This window comes from Salvelinus alpinus, chromosome 35 (genome assembly GCF_045679555.1).
Source record: "Salvelinus alpinus chromosome 35, SLU_Salpinus.1, whole genome shotgun sequence".
NCBI lineage: Eukaryota > Metazoa > Chordata > Actinopteri > Salmoniformes > Salmonidae > Salvelinus > Salvelinus alpinus.
This window is the reverse complement of record NC_092120.1, coordinates 13,863,596-13,883,074: the sequence shown is the minus strand read 5'-3', so window position 1 is coordinate 13,883,074 and position 19,479 is coordinate 13,863,596.

The following is a 19,479-nucleotide window of genomic DNA, read 5'->3' as shown; positions in this document are numbered from 1 at the left end:
GAATTCCCCGTTGACCAGCACGGCTGATACAATTACCATCCTGGAGATGCCACACACACACAGGGCTAATCCAATTAGAACACAGCCACTGTGTGTGTGCGTGCATGTGTGTATTTGTGTGTATTTGTGTGTATGATTAAGAGAGAGGGAGAGTCTGGTACTGGTACTAATTGTTCCAGTTGTGGACTGGTCAAATCACTTTCCTAGTGAGCCATCCCTCATCTCTGTCTTTCTTTTCCCATCTCTCTCTCTCTCTCTCTCTCTCTCTCTCTCTCTCTCTCTCTCTCTCTCTCTCTCTCTCTCTCTCTCTCTCTCTCTCTCCCCTCTTTCATTCTTATCTATTCTGTTCTTCATCTTCTATACTGTGGCACTTTGGTTACCCCATGCAAGGGAACTTTTAGCAATGTCTCGCTGATAAGAATCAATGACTTTAAATGATCAATGTACCTCTACGTCATAAACAGAACCAATGCAAGAATGAGTGCCATGTGTCTGCTGGGCCGTAGACGTGCAATAGGGGATATCTGCTATGTCTCATCCATTTATCTCTGTCTAGCTCCTGTTACATGTGATTCTATCATGGAACATAAGCATAACATGTTGTGGACAATCTCACCAGGTGTTTGCACAACACATGTTGTACCTACAGTACCAGGCAAAAGTTTGGACACACCTACTCATTAAAATGGTCTGACGGTGAAGTGGACTCGGTATTCATATCCCGAAAGAAAAAATTATCTCACTACAATACATTTGAACAGAAAGTTAGCAAAAATAGATAGGATCTTGCTACTATTGTCACACCCTGATCTGTTTCACCTGTCTTGTGCTTGTCTCCACCCCCCTCCAGGTGTTGCTCATTTTCCCCATTATTCCTGTGCATTTATTTATTTATGTTTGTTTTTTTACCCCCAATTTCGTGGTATCCAATTGGTAGTCTTGTCCCATCGCTGCAACTCCCGTACGGACTCAGGAGAGACGAAGGTCGAGAGCCGTGCGTCCTTTGAAAGACAACCCAGCCAAGCCAAGCACTGCCTCTTGACACAATGCCCGCTTAACCCGGAAGCACCAATGTGTTGGAGGAACACCATACACCTGGCGACCGTGTCAGCGTGCATTGCGCCCGGGCCGCCACAGGAGTCGCTAGAGCGCGATGGGACAAGGACATCCCGGCCGACCAATACCTCACCTAACCCGGACGACGCTGGGCCATTTGTGTGCCGCCCCATGGGTCTCCCAGCTGCAACAGAGCCTGGACTCAAACCAGGCTCTCTAGTGGCACAGCTAGCACTGCGATGTAGTGCCTTAGACCACTGCGCCACTCGGGAGGCCCCCTGTGCATTTATACCTGTGTTTTCTGTTTGTCTTTTGCCAGTTCGTCATGTCTCGTCAAGCCTAACAGCGTATTCTTCCCGTACTCCTGTTTCTCTCTAGCCCTTGTTTTTCAGTTTTTTCAGTTTTTGAACACTCTGCCTGCCCTGATGCTGAGCCTGCCTGCCGTTCTGTACCTTTCTGACTCTCACTAAAGGCTTCAGTCATGCAAAAGTTATACTTTAATCTGAATTGGTTCTCTAGCAGATTAGTAAGAATGTCTCACCTCCTCACTTTATTCAGATTACAACCTCTCACTTTCGGTTATCTGAAAATGAAATAATCTCCAAAATATAGCTATTTTTAAAACAAGTCATAGAAAGTTCGTTGCAATTTCAGTTTAATCGACCAGAAAAGACTTTATGGTTAAACTGAAATATACAAGATGGCGCCGACAAAGATCGTCGCCTCACTTCTAGTCCTTAGGAAACTATGTTTTTTTAATGTAATATTTCTTACATTGTTAGCCCAGTGTTATTACATACAGCCGGAAAGAACTATTGGATATCAGAGCGACGTCAACTTACCAACATTACGACCAGGAATACAAATTTCCCGAAGGGGATCTTTTGTTCGCACCACCACCCAGGACATTGGATCTGATTCCAGAGGCCGACCCAAAACAACGTCGCCGCAGAAGAAGTAGACGGAGCGGCCTCTTGGTCAGACTTCGAAGGCGTGTACACACCACCCTCCGCTTCTGAGTATATTAATCGCCAAATGTCCAGTCTCTAGATAACAAGGTAGACAAAATTAGGGCAAGGGTTGGTTTCCAGAGAGACATCCGGGATTGTAACATTCTCTGTTTCATGGAAACATGGCTCTCTTGGGATATGTTGTCGGAGTCGGTACAGCCACTGGGATTCTTTATGCATCGCGCCGGCAGAAATAAACATCTCTCTGGGAAGAAGAAGGGCGGGGGTGTATGCTTTATGATTAACGGCTCATGATGTAATCGTAACAACATACAGGAAGTCAAGTCCTTTGTTCACCTGACCTAGAATCCCATACAACAAATGCCGACCATATTATCTCCCAACAGAATTCTCGTTGGTCATTATCACAGCCGTGTATATCCCTCCTCAAGCCAATACCGCGACGGCCCTCGAGGAACTTCACTGGACTCTATGCAAACTGGAAACAATACATCCTGAGGCTGCATTTATTTTAGCTGGGGATTTTAACAAAGCAAATTTGAGAACAAGGCTACCTAAAATCTATCAGCATATTGAATGTAGCACTCGTACGGGCAATACACTGAATCACTGCTACTCTAACTTCCGCAATGCATGCAAGGCCCTCCCTTCGGCAAATCCGACCACGACTCCATTTTGCTCCTATCGTTCTATAGGTAGAAACTCAAACAGGATGTACCCGTGACTAGAACTATCCAATGCTGGTCTGACCAATCGGAATCCATGCTTCAAGATTGTTTTGATCACGCGGACTGGGAAATGTTCCGGGCAGCCTCAGAGAATAACATCGATTTATACTCTGATTCGGTGAGTGAGTTTATAGGGAAGTGCATTGGAGATGTTGTACCCACTGTGACTATTAAAACCTACCCTAACCAGAAACCTTGGATAGATGGCGGCCTTCACGCAAAACTGAAAGCGTGAAACACTGCATTTAACCATGGAAAGATGACTGGGAATATGGCTGAACATAAACAGTGTAGTTATTCCCTCCGTAAGGCAATCAAACAAGTGAAATGTCAGTATAAGGACAAAGTGGAGTCGCAATACAACGGCTCAGACACGAGACATATGTGTCAGGGTCTACAGGCAATTACGGACTACAAAAAGAAAACCAACCACGTCACAGACACAAAAGTCTTGCCTCCAGACAAACTAAACACCTTCTTTGCCCGCTTTGAGGATAATACAGTGCCACCGACGCGGCCCGCTACCAAGGACTGCAGGCCCTCTGCCTCCTTCTCCGTGGCCGACATGAGTAAGACATTTAAACGTGTTAACCCTTGCAAGACTGCCGGCCCAGACGGCATCCCTAGCTGCGACCTCAGAGCATGCGCAGACCAGCTGGCTGGTATGTTTACGGACATATTCAATCTCTCCTAATCCCAGTCTGCTGTCCCCACATGTTTCAAGATGGCCACCATTGTTCCTGTACCCAAGAAGGCAAAGATAACTGAACTAAATGACTATCGCCCCGTAGCACTCACTTCTGTCATCATGAAGTGCTTTGAGAGACTGGTCAAGGATCATATGACCTCTACCTTACCTGCCACCCTAGACCCACTTCAATTTGTATACCGCCCCAATAGGTCCACAGACGATGCAATCGCCATCACACTGCACACTGCCCTATCCCATCTGGACAAGAGGAATATCTATGTAAGAATGCTGTTCATCGACTACAGCTCAGCATTCAACACCATAGTACCCTCCCCTGGGCCTCAACCCCACCCTGTGAAATTGGGTTCTAGACTTTCTGACGGGCCGCCCCCAGGTGGTGAAGGTAGGAAACAACATCTCCACTTTGCTGATCCTCAACACTGGGGCCCCACAAGGGTCAGACCCCTCCTGTACTCCCTGTTCACCGATGACTGCGTGGCCATGCACACCTCCAACTCAATCATCAAGTTTGCAGACGACACAACAGTTGTGGGATTGATTACCAACAACAACGAGACAGCCTACAGGGAGGAGGTGAGAGCACTCGGAGTGTGGTGTCAGGAAAACAACCTCTCACTCAACATCAACAAAACAAAGGAGATGATTGTGGACTCCAGGAAACAGCAGAGGGAGCACCCCCCTATCCTCATCGATGGGACAGCAGTGGAGAAGGTGGAAAGTTTTATGTTCCTCGGCATACACATCACGGACAAACTGAAATGGTCCACCCACACAGACAGTGTCGTGAAGAAGGCGCAACAGCGCCTCTTCATCTTCAGGAGGCTGAGGAAATTTGGCTTGTCACCTAAAACCCTCACAAACTTTTACAGATGGACAATTGAGAGCATCCTGTCGGGCTGTATCACCGCCTGGTATGGCAACTGCACCACCCACAACCGCAAAGGCTCTCCAGAGGGTGGTGCGGTCTGCACAACGCATCACCGGGGGCAAACTACCTGGCCTCCAGGACACCTACACCACCCGATGTCACTGGAAGGCCAAAAAGATCATCAAGGACAACAACCACCCCAGCCACTGCCTGTTCACCCCGCTACCATCCAGAAGGCGAGGTCAGTACAGGTGCATCAAAGCTGGGACAGAGAGACTGAAAAACAGCTTCTATCTCAAGGCCATCAGACTGTTAAACAGCCATCACTGACACAGAGAGGCTGCTGCTTACATACAGACTCTAAATCATTGGCCACTTTAATAAATGGATCACTCGTCACTTTAATAATGCCACTTTAATAATGTTTACATTCTTGCATCACTCATCTCATATGTATGTACTGTATTCTATACCATCTATTGCATCTTGCCTATGCCGATCGGTCATCACTCATCCATATATTTATATGTACATATTCATTCCTTTACTTAGATTTGTGTGTATTAGGTAGTTGTTGTGGAATTGTTAGATTACTTGTTAGATATTACTGCACTGTTGGAACAAGAAGCACAAGCATTTAGCTACACTCATATTAACATCTGCTAACTATGTGTATGTGACCAATAACATTTGATTTGATTTGAAAAAAACATTAATCTTTGTAAATGATATCATAAATAGGACTGGTGGAGTTATGTCACACATGCAGCTACCGAAAATATATGGAAATGTCTGCTCTACCCAATATTACAACCAACTAATTGCAGCATTACCACAAAAATGTAAGAGGCAAGTGGAAGGGGGAGAAAGTAAGGAACTTGTCTGTCGGCCCTGTATTAAAGACCAAAATTGGACATGGTGATAAATAAAGAAGAATACCAATTTAAGTTAAGGACCAAAAAAATGTACAGCTGTGCCATTATAGATTGCAGAGCAGTGGGGAAGAGATGTTCGATGTACTGATTCCATGGCTTTATGAATTTATACACAAAACGACACCGGATTCAAAACCTTCAATTATTATACAAAATTTTGCAACCAATAGAATGCAACCATCCCAGCTCTGCAGATTTTGCTGCGACGAGACAGAATCATTAGATCATTTGTTTTGGTACTGTTCATATGTACTGTAGCTTATTTTTTGTCACAGGTCCAGGAATGGCTGAAGAATTGCAACATTTACCTGGAGCTAACTCTACAAATAGCACTGCTGGGTGATTTGAAAAGTCATAGTCAATCGATCAATAATATAATAATCCTCTTAACAAAATATTTTATCTTTCATTTACAATTTGTAGAAACTATGAGCACAGAAAGGTTCAGAACCTTTGTGAAACATCACAGCACAGTGGAAAATAGAAATCAAAACAGGATGGTCTTCAGAGATAGATGGGAGGGGTTGAGGGTAGCTGAAGGATGGGACAAAAGACAACTATTTTAAAATATACTGTCTCGGTAAAATGTATATAGTGCGTAGAGTATAAGCTGGAAGTAGAAGCCAAATATTGTTGTCCATTAGTACGCCTGATTCACGCAGTCTCCTCTGAACAGTTGATGTTGAGATGTGACTGTTACTTGAAATCTGAAGCATTTATTTGGGCTGCAATCTGAGGTGCAGTTAACTCTAATGAACTTGTCCTCTGCAGCAGAGGTAACTCTGGGTCTTCCTTTCCTGTGGCGGTCCTCATGAGAGCCAGTTTCATCATAGCGCTTAACGGTTTTTGCGACTGCACTTGAAAAAACTTTAAAAGTTCTTGAAATTTTCCGCGATGACTGACCTTCATGTCATGATGGACTGTCGTTTCTCTTTGCTTATTTGAGCTGTTCTTGCCATAATATGGACTTGGTCTTTAACCAAATATGGCTATCTTCTGTATACCACCCCTACCTTGTCACAACTGATTCGCTCAAACGCATTAAGAAGGAAATTAATTCTACAAATTAACTTTTAATAAGGCACAACTGTTAATTGAAATGCATTCCAGGTGACTACCTCATGAAGCAGGTTGAGAGAATGCCAAGAGTGTGCAAATCAACAATTTAGTGAAGTCATTTCACAGTTGGATGCAGTGAAAGCAGGACAGACAACAGCACCACTGCTTAAATGTGTGACATTATAAAATATTTTGTGAAGGAAATGCTACTTGCAACTTTCATAGCAAATGATATGCTCCACATTCACAGTTTAGGCTCTCAAAAAATTGCAGTCAGTTCAAGAAAGCCACAAACGAATAGTTCAACTAGGGCATGTTTTTAGAAAGAGGCATCAAAGAATTGCTTTCACTGCAAGCATCGCAAGAAAACAAGATTTGTAAAACATGTAAAACTTTCAGCGGTCAAGCTTTAATGTCATCCATGTTCCAAAGACATTACCTGTGAAGATAGACAGGCCAGTAGAGAGCTGTTTACCCAAGAGCTTGAATCTATCCTGCATATATAACATACACCTCTTATCTAGAATTATGGCATTTTCAGATAATTACCCTTTTGGGAAATCGTACACACTACATGGCACTGCTCAAAAAAATAAAGGGAACACTAAAATAACATGAATGAATAAAATATTCTTATTAAATACTTTTTTCTTTACATAGTTGAATGTGCTGACAACAAAATCACACAAAAATTATCAATGGAAATCAAATTTATCAACCCATGGAGGTCTGGATTTGGAGTCACACTCAAAATTAAAGTGGAAAACCACACTACAGGCTAATCCAACTTTGATGTAATGTCCTTAAAACAAGTCAAAATGAGGCTCAGTAGTGTGTGTGGCCTCCACGTGCCTGTATGACCTCCCTACAACGCCTGGGCATGCTCCTGATGAGGTGGCGGATGGTCTCCTGAGGGATCTCCTCCCAGACCTGGACTAAAGCATCCGCCAACTCCTGGACAGTCTGTGGTGCAACGTGGCGTTGGTGGATGGAGCGAGACATGATGTCCAAGATGTGCTCAATTGGATTCAGGTCTGGGGAACGGGCGGGACAGTCCATAGCATCAATGCCTTCCTCTTGCAGGAACTGCTGACACACTCCAGCCACATGAGGTCTAGCATTGTCTTGCATTAGGAGGAACCCAGGGCCAACCGCACCAGCATATGGTCTCACAAGGGGTCTGCGGATCTCATCTCGGTACCTAATGGCAGTCAGGCTACCTCTGGCGAGCACATGGAGGGCTGTGCGGCCCCCCAAAGAAATGCCACCCCACACCATGACTGACCCACCGCCAAACCGGTCATGCTGGAGGATGTTGCAGGCAGCAGAAGGTTCTCCACGGTGTCTCCAGACTCTGTCACGTCTGTCACATGTGCTCAGTGTGAACCTGCTTTCATCTGTGAAGAGCACAGGGCGCCAGTGGCGAATTTGCCAATCTTGGTGTTCTCTGGCAAATGCCAAACGTCCTGCACGGTGTTGGGCTGTAAGCACAACCCCCACCTGTGGACGTCGGGCCCTCATACCACCCTCATGGAGTCTGTTTCTGACCGTTTGAGCAGACACATGCACATTTGTGGCCTGCTGGAGGTCATTTTGCAGGGCTCTGGCAGTGCTCCTCCTGCTCCTCCTTGCACAAAGGCGGAGGTAGCGGTCCTGCTGCTGGGTTGTTGCCCTCCTACGGCCTCCTCCACGTCTCCTGATGTACTGGCCTGTCTCCTGGTAGCGCCTCCATGCTCTGGACACTACGCTGACAGACACAGCAAACCTTCTTGCCACAGCTCGCATTGATGTGCCATCCTGGATGAGCTGCACTACCTGAGCCACTTGTGTGGGTTGTAGACTCCATCTCATGCTACCACTAGAGTGAAAGCACCGCCAGCATTCAAAAGTGACCAAAACATCAGCCAGGAAGCATAGGAACTGAGAAGTGGTCTGTGGTCACCACCTGCAGAACCCCTCCTTTATTGGGGGTGTCTTGCTAATTGCCTATAATTTCCACCTGTTGTCTATTCCATTTGCACAACAGCATGTGAAATGTATTGTCAATCAGTGTTGCTTCCTAAGTGGACAGTTTGATTTCACAGAAGTGTGATTGACTTGGAGTTACATTGTGTTTTTGTTTTTTTTGAGCAGTGTATATCGACTGCACTCAAGTATCAAAATCAAGTGTGGGCTTTACCTTAGAGAAAGACCAATAATTCCTGAAGCAAGCTGTGTTCTATCTGGTATCATACGAAAAGAAACACAGTGAAAAAGTAAAACATTTTCTTCAGAAAGACAAAAGTAATATGTGAGCTGACAAATGCACAAAGAATAACTAATCTGTGTCTTAACTTCTAATTCCAAAGACAACCAAAACTCTTCCATCTCCACTTACTAAAGAGGATTATAACATATTAAGCAATGACAACAAGTGGTTCAATGACCAAATAATCGAAGGGTACAATTATCTTTTTATGTCACATCTGAAGGAACAAATTGTGTTAATTTCCCCCCCGTCTTTGTGAGTCGTGAATGACAGTCTGTTTTGTGACAGCAATGAGGTTACGCCAAATGTGCCTGGAACCGGAACGGTGCACTATTGGTGGCGTTTTAAACATGTGATAGTGACTGTGAACTTAAAGTCACATTGGAGAGTTATAGCCACAGATATATATATATTTACAATATATGGGGGATTGGAAAGGATGCAGACAATTACATTGATGGATGTCACAATCTATCTGCAATATTAAAGCTGATCCACTCTAACAGCTGAAACTGAGTATTTATGTCTGTAATAAAGCCCTTTTGTGGGGAAAAACTCATTCTGATTGACTGGCCCTGGCTTCCCAGCCTATGCCCTCCCAGGCCCACCCATGGCTGCGCCCCTGCCCAATCATGTGAAATCCATTGATTAGGGCCTAATTCATTTATTTAAATTGACTGATTTCCTTATATGAACTGTAACTCAGTAAAATCTTTGAAATTGTTGTATGTTGAGTTTATATTTTTGTTCAGTATAAATATGCTAGCTTGAAACAAACTAGTTTTTACTTGATATGAGATTGTTCTGCTGGTGACACCTGCCCCTTACTAACAAGCAGTCGAATTGCCCCATTCTTTGTCTGTAACAGTGAAAGACACACGAGATCTATCTCAAAAGTAGTTTCCTACCGGTATTCAAGTCTCCCCGCCCAGCGCTCACAACCAGTGGCCACTGCATACAAGTCAGACGAGTGCACTCTTGGGGCGTGTGGGCGGGGATGGGGAATTTTCAGAGATTCAAAAGCTTATGAAATTAGCTAGTTTAATGTGCAATTCGTTACCTTTTAAAATAAAAACATTTAACAGACTCAAAATAAAATCCACCGAGGTGCGAGAGCACTTTTTCATAAGAGGGCCAAAGGGCAGGTGCTTGGGCACTGACTGAGCCCTATCTGTACAGATGCCTGGTATTGAGCTTATACAAGCTGCCCAGACCACCTGACACCTGAGACAGAGGTAATACAGCCCGCATTACGTCACCTTACCTGTTATAATGGATCTGCTTGTTTGGGTTCATTCCCTACCTGTATGTGTGTCTGTGCTGATGAAGGAGATACGGCTCAGTGTGTGTGAGTACTGGGAGGCAGGTATTAGCCCTGACAGATCGCACTGTTAATTGCTAATTGTGTTTCTCATTAGGTGCAGGGGTGACAGGTGTTGTTAGTGTGTTGTGAGTTTTCCGGCGCTCTCCCATGACTTGTGCTAACTCCCCCCGTGCTCCACCGCCGATCCACGCGCTAATGGCTCCCCCGAGATCTGCCATCAGCCCCTGCCCTGGGCTCCATGCAGCGAGAGGTCCACTTTAGATACTCTGTAACAGCCGTGCGTGAAGTCGCAGTGGGATGTGGTTTCCTGTATTCTTTTGTTTGTCAGTTCCCTTTCACAAATAGACTCAATCTATTTTTCTCAGTGGTTTGAGTAAAGTAATATATACATAATAACATTTGAACTATGGTTCATGGAAGCATATTGGTTCTTAAGGTTCTTAAGGTAAGGGCAGAGAGGCCTTCTGAATATTTCAATGTTGTTCCTTTGTTTTGACATCTTGGGTGTGGTCTCATTTTCATACTCTAACTGTATACTTGACATTGACAATGCTCTCTTTCCTTTTTCTGCTGATACTTCTACTTATTCAAAGAATACAACACCAACCAGCTCTACTCAATGGTAAATAGTGGTCCAAAGTTGCTTGCTTCAATGAATCTCGAATAAAACAGTATTTTGTCGCGCACAATCAGAATTATTTACTATGGAGATGTACGTACGATGTGAGGGTTTCAAATTAATATTAGAAAGGGGGTTCCCCAAGGCTCCAATTTAGGGCCCGTTTTGTTCAGCATTCATCTAAATCATATCGGCAAAGCTGTGAAGTACCATTTCACTGCAGAACATATGACATTCTATAAAATGTGGACAATAAAATGTTTGAGTTTCCATGGTTAGTTCCCTGACATTACACAAATTGTGTTCCCTGATGTTCCTATGATGTCCCAAACTGTTTTAAAATATTAAATAAATCGGCATGGCAAAAAATCCATGCCTTCTTCTACATTATCTTCCTGGATGCAACTGGCTTTAACCCTGAGGCCCTGGCCTAACCACATGGCTGAATCAGTGGGTCAGTGGTGGCAGTGATAGCTTGTCTAATAGAATATCCTGGGTTGATTGTTTTGGTGATTGATAATTATTATTGTTGCTGAGACCCTGGTGTCCCCGTTTACCTCTCCCTGCTCCTCTGGTGAGCTGTGTTTTCACCGGCTACTAATTACAACCTGAGGCCCTGTCCCCACACGGCCTGAGTCTGACACGTCCCCCCAGTGTCACCTCTGTGTCCCCCACCACTGCCATTAGCCGCACTTGGCAGTCAGTATTAGCCCAGATATTAGCGCCTCGCCGGCCCACCTGCTGCCCTTATGGGACACTCTCATTGGACCCCTATGTGTGTCTGTTCTGTGCTAGTGGGGAATGGGGACTATCGGGGCACATTGCGTTAATAATAATAATTACCCCCCAGGCACTATCCCAGTCCCTACGTACACAGTCCTGCTAACGAAGTGTCTCAGTCAGGGTCCTGTGCGCCTATAGGCCCTTCCCCAGGGAACGGCATGTCTAGTCCACACAATGCACAATACCGCCAACCCCTCATCCCCTGATCCCCTCCTGCTTTGTTAGATGGACTCTTCCTCACCCCTCCCCTCCCTCTCTCTTTCTATGCTCCCTGGTCTTCCTTTGATGTCACCTGAGTGGGTTACTCTTGACTTTGTCTCTGTAGCAGACGCTCCCTCCATTTCTCCCTCGCTCCCCTTGTGAGAGTGACTCCAGGGAGACCCCCCCCCACCTCCTTTGTCGTGAGATCACTCTGCCCCTCTGGGTCTTTTTATTTTCCTGTTCACACAGCAGATCCATCCAGTGCCAATTATCTCATCATTTCCACCAACTAATTCACCATCAGCCTCAGCAGTGTGCCCTTCTTTCATGCCACTGCAAGTTATTTGTAAGGTATATGATTTAGTGGTATATTTCCATAGAAATGTCAATAGCATTTTTTTATTGCTTACTTACTTCATGTTTACTTCTAATTAAAAATGCTCAATGGACAGGACAAACATCTTGTTGTTATATTGTTATATTGCCCAAGCCGAAAAGTGTTTAACCAAGCTTTTGAGGCCGGCATCAAGTGTTCTGATTTAACTTCTTATGCAACAATTGAATGTATATACACTGAAGAAAAATGTAAATGCAACATGCAACAATTTCAAAGATTTTATTGAGTTACAGTTCAAATAAGGAAATCAGTCAATTTAAATAAATTCATCAGGCCCTAATCTATCGATTCCGCATGACTGGGAATACAGATCTGCATCCGTTGGTCACAGAAACCTTTAAAAAAAGGTAGGGAAGTTGATCATTAAACCAGTCAGTATCTAGGACCACCATTTGCCTGATGCAGCGCGACATATCACCTTCGCATAAAGCTGATCAGGCTGTTGATTGTGGCCTGTGGAATGTTGTCCCACTCCTCTTCAATGGCTATGCGAAGTTTCTGGATATTGGCAGGAACTGGAACATTCTGTCGTACGCGTCGATTCAGAGCATCCCAAACATGCTCAAAGGGTGACATGTCTGGTGAGTATGCAGGCCAGAGAAGAACTGGGAGATTTTCAGTTTCCAGGAATTGTGTTCAGATCCTTGCAACATGGGGCTGTGCATTATCATGCTGAAACATGAGGTGATGGCGGCGAATGAATGGCATGACAATGGGCCTCAGGATCTCGTCACGGTATCTCTGCATTCGAATTGCCATCGATAAAATGCTATTGTGTTCGTTGTCTGTAGTTTATGCCGGCCCATACCACAACCCCACAGCCTCTATGGGGCACTCTGTTCACAACATTGACATCAGCAAACCACTCACTCACATGTCTGCCATCTGCCTGGTACAGTTGAAACCGGGATTAATCCGTGAAGAGGACACTTCTCCAGTATGCCAGTGGCCATCAAAGTTGGTTACAATGCTAAACTGCAGTCAGGTCAAGACCCTGGTGAGGATGACGAGCACGCAGATGAGCTTCCCTGAGACGGTTTCTGACAGTTTGTGCAGAAATTCTTTGGTTGTGCAAATCCACAGTTTCATCAGCTATCGGGGTGTCTCTCCTCAGACCATCTGGAAGAAGCCGGATGTGGAGGTACTGGGCTGGCGTGGTTACACATGGTCTACGGTTGTGAAACCAGTTGGTCAAATTCTCTAAAACTACATGGGAAGCAGCTTATGGTAGAGAAATTCACATTTCAGTTCTCAGGCAACAGCTCTGGTGGACATTCCTGCAGTCAGCATGCCAATTGCTCGCCCCGTCAAAACTTGAGACATCTCTGGCATTGTGTTGTGTGACAGAACTGCACATTTTAGAGTGGCCTTTTATTGTCCCCGGCACAAGTTGCACCTGTGTAATGATAATGCTGTTTAATCAGCTTCTTGATATGCCACAACTACCAAGTGGATGGATTATCTTGGCAAAGGAGAAATGCTCACTGAAAGGGATGGAAACAAATTTGTGCACAAAATTTGAGAGAAATACGCATTTTTTGGGCGTATGGAAATGTCTGGGATCTTTTATTTTAGCTTATGAAACATGGGACCAACACTTTACATGTTGCGTTCATATTTTTGTTCAGTATAGATTCAAAATATAATAAAGTGCCAGTGCCAACTCCTTTCGGAAAATCATGAATATCTGTGACAAAGGAACAACCTCTACTGTACTTCAAATCAGCCCATTCTGTTAAAGCTGTGCTAGGTGTTAACAATAGAACAGTACCATAGATCTCTGAGGTTTTCCTGGAGTGCCACGATGCCACTCACTCTTTGATCCCTCCTGGAGGCTTGGGCGGGCGTCAGTGGAGGCTGGTACGGTGCACAGATCTGATTGAATGTGACAGGAGATCCCTGAACAAGGCTGAAGTGTCCAGACACATCTTTGTCCCCATCACACAGACAGATGTGTCGAGTAGATTTAAGTTATGTACCGCATGTCTATACAAGTTAAATCTAATTAAATATGTCACGCATGTCATACTCAAACTCTCAATGAGGTGACCTGGCAGTACATGACAAAACAGTCTGTGATATGATTTCTGTAACATTGTTCTCACGCCTATGTGTGGTGTGGATTGATACCATTACATACTGTAGTGGAGAACTTTTTCAAACGTATTCTCCAGCTTTGTCTTTTCACTATCGCATTGGTCTTTTTCTAATGATAAGGGGAGGATTCCACAGTAAACTGAATTTGAAGTTGTTTCAGTCACACTTTATTTGGATAGCCCCATATAGATGATCTACAGATGGACACACTATTAACAAACTATCTGTTGAAAAGCAAATGGTTGCTAAGGTTACGGTTCGGGTTAGGGTTAGGTTTAGAATAGGGGTAAGGGTTCAAGTTAGGGCTAGGGTTAGGCTAAGGGTTAAGTTTAGGGCTAGGATAAGGGTTAAGGTTAGGGCTAGGATAAGGGTTAAGGTTAGGGCTAGGATAAGGGTTAAGGTTAGGGCTAGGATAAGGGTTAAGGTTAGGGCTAGGATAAGGGTTAAGGTTAGGGCTAGGATAAGGGTTAAGGTTAGGGCTAGGATAAGGGTTAAGGTTAGGGCTAGGATAAGGGTTAAGGTTAGGGCTAGGATAAGGGTTAAGGTTAGGGCTAGGATAAGGGTTAAGGTTAGGGCTAGGATAAGGGTTAAGGTTAGGGCTAGGATAAGGGTTAAGGTTAGGGCTAGGATAAGGGTTAAGTTTAGGGCTAGGATAAGGGTTAAGGTTAGGGCTAGGATAAGGGTTAAGGTTAGGGCTAGGATAAGGGTTAAGGTTAGGGCTAGGATAAGGGTTAAGGTTAGGGCTAGGATAAGGGTTAAGGTTAGGGCTAGGATAAGGGTTAAGGTTAGGGCTAGGATAAGGGTTAAGGTTAGGGCTAGGATAAGGGTTAAGGTTAGGGCTAGGATAAGGGTTAAGGTTAGGGCTAGGATAAGGGTTAAGGTTAGGGCTAGGATAAGGGTTAAGGTTAGGGCTAGGATAAGGGTTAAGGTTAGGGCTAGGATAAGGGTTAAGGTTAGGGCTAGGATAAGGGTTAAGGTTAGGGCTAGGATAAGGGTTAAGGTTAGGGCTAGGATAAGGGTTAAGGTTAGGGCTAGGATAAGGGTTAAGGTTAGGGCTAGGATAAGGGTTAAGGTTAGGGCTAGGATAAGGGTTAAGGTTAGGGCTAGGATAAGGGTTAAGGTTAGGGCTAGGATAAGGGTTAAGGTTAGGGCTAGGATAAGGGTTAAGGTTAGGGCTAGGATAAGGGTTAAGGTTAGGGCTAGGATAAGGGTTAAGGTTAGGGCTAGGATAAGGGTTAAGGTTAGGGCTAGGATAAGGGTTAAGGTTAGGGCTAGGATAAGGGTTAAGGTTAGGGCTAGCGTTCGTGGATAGTTAGTTGAAATGTTGTGGACAGTTATTGAACATCTACTGAACATCTACAAACCATCTACTCGGGACTATCCAAATAAAGTGTTACTGTGGTTACTTTTAACAGACTTTCAAGCTATCTATACTGTGATTGATGTAGAATTTGTCCATAATAAGGTTTCACTGCCATTCTGCTCCTAGTTTACTCCTTGCTGTTCATTGTGTCACTTCATCACTTAAATAGCCAATAATCTGTGCAACACAACAACAGTCTATTTAGATCTTCTCTTTCTTCTGGCAAATACTATTTAAACAACCTGGTAAACATGTCTGTCTTAATTCATTATTCTCCTCCCCATCATGATCAAGCCTCTCGATTTAATGAGGCAAATAGATATTTCTGCAGTGATTGTCTCTCTCCCTCAAAGTATTAAGACTATTAAATGGACACATCTGTTTTTAATTAGGAGCTAAAGTCACCTCGACGCTGCCTTCCATTTTAATGTACTTTGAGCAGTGATTCCATCATGCCCCCCCCCCCCCCCGACACAAACAATGCAGTGTTTTTCTGCGGCTCTCTGTAAACAATGGCCTAAAATTAGATAAGTAAGGAAAGATGAAACAATTCTACCGGCATACCAGAGACACTGCAGTACACTGAAAGGCCTATCCAGGGTTTTGTCCAGCAGTATAATGATGTCATTTAAATAATTGTCCCATCCTTCTTTATGTAATTCTAGACAATAGCATCTCAGGGATTTGTCGATAGAGAGAGTAGGCAAAAGTATAGGCTGTTTTGGTTTGGTTCCTGTTGCTAAATCAAATCGATGTTGATTGGTCGCATACACAGTTTTGCAGATGTTATCGCAGGCGGAGCGGAATGCTTGTGTTTCTAGGTTCTATGTGGCCTAATAGCACCTTTATAGACACAAATATCAATACATTTTGTTTGGTGGCCTTACAAATAATGCCAAAATATCAGTGGTCCTCAAGGTGCATAAGGATCTACTGATCATTTTAGGAAAACGCAGCGCATTGTGGGATGCTGCTTTTGGTTAGTTGAGGAGGGAAGCAGGCAGGTGTGAGACTCCGGGAGGCGGCTCTCAGAGCAAGGTCCCTGTAGAATAACCCATAATTGGAAGCAGAACTCATGAGGACCTTCTGTGTAGGGATGCTATGGCGCTTGACTTAGCTCCACCTGCCACCTAGTGGAGTACAGGAGCTTTTGTGAGAGAGATCGTTGTAGCTCAGGCTTTTACGTTTTAACCAGTGTATACGGTATATGAAAGCTAGTATCTCAGGTCTTGTGCACTAGATATTAGTCTGGCCATTTTGAGTAACTGAAACCATTTTTTTTCCTTTTGAAAGGCTGTGTTGGTGAGGTGTTCTTGATTTTTTCCGCAGCTGACAATGGTAGACATTAAAAGGCATGTATTATCTATGTGGAACACATGCTGTGTAATTGTTTGGGGTCTGAGTTCAATGGAACAGGTTAATTATGCATGACATTGTGTCTTGTTAGGTGGCCAAAGTGGGCTAATAGACAGGCTCAGTCCTGCATACTTGTTATACCCTATAACAGATACAAGTGTGTTGTGAGAATTTGAATTACAAGTTAGCCTGTTGTATATGCAGGCAGAGAAATAATTATCCACAGGGCAAATCATGTTTATTTTAGATTGTCTTTCGCAGAGGAACCCAAATGAGGCTGTGCTGTTCTTTCTGAGATAGCACCCAAACAATATAAGATGCCTTATGTGCTCGTTATAGAGGAACAACATGTGAATTTATAACCCACACATCCATAACTGACATCCCAGTCAGTATGCAACTGTCCCCCTGTATGGATGTCTTAATCTTGTTCATGATATTCCCTTGTGACAAAATTATGTCTGCAGTACCGCCTAAGGCCACTGAAGGTCAGTATAACACCTCTTATTGAAACGTTCTTAGAGGGATGTGGAGAGCATTGATTATTACCTTAAACATCACAAGCACATGACAATGATACCATTGTTTGGGTACTACCAAACATGTTCTAGTTTGGAAAGTACAGCTGTTTTAATTGTTTGGTTGTGTCCCACATTTTTGTATATTTATTTTGGTAGGCTACTATACACGATGTACAAAACATTAGGAACACCTTCCTAATATTGAGTTGGACCCCTTTTGCCCTCAGAACAGCCTCTATTCGTCAGGGTATGGACTCTGCAATGTGTCGAAAGCATTACACAGTGATGCTGGTCCATGTTGATGCAAATATTTCACATAGTTGTCCTTTGGGTGGTGGTCTATTCTTGGTACACACAGGAAACTGTTGAGCGTGAAAAAACAACAGCAGCGTTGCAGTTCTAGACAGACTCAAACTGGTGAGCCTGGCACCTACCTCGTTCAAAGGCACTTAAATCTTTTGTCTTGCCCATTCACCCTCTGAATAGCACACAAGTAATCCATGTCTCAATTGTCTCAAGGCTTAAAAATCCTTCTTTAACCTGTCACCTTCTCTTCATCTACATTGATTGAAGTGGATTTAACAGGTGACATAAATCAGGGACCGTAGCTTTCACCTGGATTCACCTGGTCAGTCTGTCATGAAAAGAGCAGGTATTCTTAATGTTTTGTACACTCATTTTATATGCCATGGGTGGGTTGTAATGGTAGCCTAGGCCTTTTTTCTCAAAGTAACTTTGATCCTTCCCCTAAACACCCCAACCCACACTCCTTTTCACATTTGTAAAAGCATTAATGGGTAGGCCACATATGAAAACTATATTCAGTGAATTTCTTTTTGATCACTCAAAAGCTTTCACAAGTCCTTTAAAATTTGTTTTTTTGACTCAAGCAAAGTCACTTTGAGACTAGTCATCTAACAATCTGAGGCCTAGAGGAAGAGAATCGCTCATGTCTGAGGATGACACTGTCACAGTTTTCAGTAATGAGTCACTCAGAGATCCAGTCAAGGGGAGATAGTAATGATGTTTATGAAAGAAAGTAGAAAAATTGGTGTGTTTTCAACCCCCACTCTGTCTAGCCTGGAATACAAACTGGAATACTCTGTTTCACCATTGTTTTACCTCAACAATTTAGATTCCAGGCTACATCATAATAAATAATTGATTAGATGTATATAGCACTTTTCTACTTAACTGAGGTACTCAAAGTGCTTTACATAGTAAGATAGAAACTCCAGCACCAATGTGCAGCAGCCACCTGGGTGATGTACAGCAACCAGCATCTGGTCTTCCATCCAGGGACCGATCAGGACCGACCCTGCTTAGCTTCAGAGGTTATCCAGCAGTGGGATGCAGGGTGGTATGCTGCTGGTAAATGTGTCCTTTTGAAACAATAGATCATAAACCAGACAGGAACCAGCTGCTTAAGCAATTACGTTAATATTCTTCCTCACACTTATTGGTTCACCCACCATTCTAATCGAGTAAGAGGGAACACACGGTAACGGATACTGTAGGTCATTTCCCTCTGGTTTGATTGAGAACGGAAGAACAATGTACTATACAGAAATAAAGTGTTATGAAATTTTCATAGCACTTTATTTTTTGCATAATACATTGTTCTTCCTTTGTGAGGAAGAAGTCTAACTGTTAGAGAAGTTAAGTGAGGAGGATCAGGTGGTTCATCACGTCCCGGTTCAAATCCCGGGATACTGCTTTTGTCCAAGGCAGAAGGATGAATGACTTCACCACACCATCGAACCATTACATCAACTGTTGTCGTGCTATGTCCTGTACATCTGCATTGTCCTCTGAGAATGTGGCGTTATGTGGAAGTCAAAAACAGAATACTGTTGCAGTTAGGGAGCAGGGAAAGGAAGCCAGGGCTAACAGCACTGCACCAGCCACCAGCCCACACAGAGGCACAATGTTCATTGGCAAGAACAAGTAGTTATTGTGTCGTGCCATGATAAAACTGAGTTCGTGCAGCAGTGTGACAGTGAAAGGAACGGAAGTCAACACTGGGTTCCTTGTCAAGGTTCTGCTGGGTTAGTTACCAAAAGGATGCACAGTATTCCTCGAACACATTTTAGGGTCAAGATGGTAGCTTGGATTCTTGGTAGTCTGATATGGCATCGCCACTTCCCAGGTATCTCAATTGTATGTTGATATGTAAATACTTGACTGTTTTATGATCAGTGTGCATGGCGACGAGACAACTTCATCTGTGAGACAGTGTGA